The 1309-nt window shown below is 40.4% G+C and overlaps 1 non-coding gene across 1 annotated transcript; it reads right to left on the bottom strand.

Moving 5' to 3' along the window:
* Nucleotides 1-478: 478 nt before the first annotated feature.
* LOC133828207 (small nucleolar RNA R71) lies at nt 479-585 on the bottom strand. Its single transcript, XR_009890840.1, has one exon. It is a non-coding gene; the product is annotated as a small nucleolar RNA R71 (small nucleolar RNA).
* Between the last annotated feature and the right edge of the window lie 724 nt (nt 586-1309).

Below are 1309 nucleotides of genomic sequence, written 5' to 3' on the forward strand. Positions count from 1 at the left end.
AGTCATTGCGAATGGATTGTTATCAGCAAAAATTTGTGGAGAAGCAGGATCGGTGGAAGGAGTTCCAGTAGGAGTGGTGGATGAATTAGAATAAGTTTCACTAGAAGTTTCGTGATGATTCATCCACTCTCGAAAATTAGAATTAGATTTATTGTATGTCTTTATTATTATTTTTTTGATGTTTTTTGTTCAACTTGCTCCCAGGTAGATTTGGAGGTTTTTGGGTGATTTCCAATGCCTTACTAGAACTCCCCGAGGTTCCCGAGTAAGTATGGTGGATCACAAGTCAACCTTTTCAACCAAACAACCTTTAAGAAGAGTGAAATTGCTAATTTTGACAAAACATGCTTCGTTTTCTTATAGTAATAAGTTCAACAATGTAATAGTGTAAGGTAGATGCTCGAAATGTTCCCAAGCCGATTAGGAAGGTTGCCAAGGTATCGCTTTAGACCCACACTTACCTAGTCATAAGACCAACAGTCTAAAATGACAGATTTCCACATTTTCCCAAAAGGACAATGAAATGTTCTATCAAGTCTGGGAAAGATTCAAAGATCTGTTATATTAGTGCCTGCACCATGGATATGAGAACTGGCATTTGGTCAGTTACTTCTATGAAGGCCTCACGAGTCGTGAGTGCCAGTTTGTATAAATGCTATGCAATGGTGAATTCCTCGAAAAAGATCCAGACGATGCTCTTGAATATCTCAAAGAAACTGCGAAAAAGTCTCACAACTGGACTGGTCCAAGTGCTACTGACAGCACCAACCGACACAAACCTCTGGGATCTATCAACTTCGAGAAAAGGATAGTGTTAAGGCCCAAATCAAAGCTTTGAAAAAGCAGTTTGAGGTCTTAATGACGAAGAATAGCCAAAAATCGCACATGATCGCTCAAGTGGAACCACAAGAACCTTGCTTTGTTTGTGGAGGGACGGAGCACTTAGCTAAGGACTGCTTAGCTTTGAATGAAATGAAGGGGGTTTATGAGGAGCAATGCAATGCCTTGGGGGCATATAACAAGCCATTCTCCCATACGTACAACCCAGGTTGGAGAAACCACCCAAATTTCAGTTGGAGAGATTCCAACCAAGCTCAATCGTCTGGAGCCAATGGAGAAATGAGCAACAAGTTCAACCACCAAAGGCGTATTCTACACCTTAATACAATGCTCATCCACAACGAAATTCTCTCGAGAATACTCTTCATGCATTCATGGTGGAACAATCCAAACTAAATCGCCAAATGATGGAAGAAATCAAGGAAATGAAATGTCAATTCTCAAAATTGACTGAATCCTTGGCCATTCC

The sequence above is a fragment of the Humulus lupulus genome, chromosome 3 (genome assembly GCF_963169125.1).
Source record: "Humulus lupulus chromosome 3, drHumLupu1.1, whole genome shotgun sequence".
Lineage (NCBI taxonomy): Eukaryota > Viridiplantae > Streptophyta > Magnoliopsida > Rosales > Cannabaceae > Humulus > Humulus lupulus.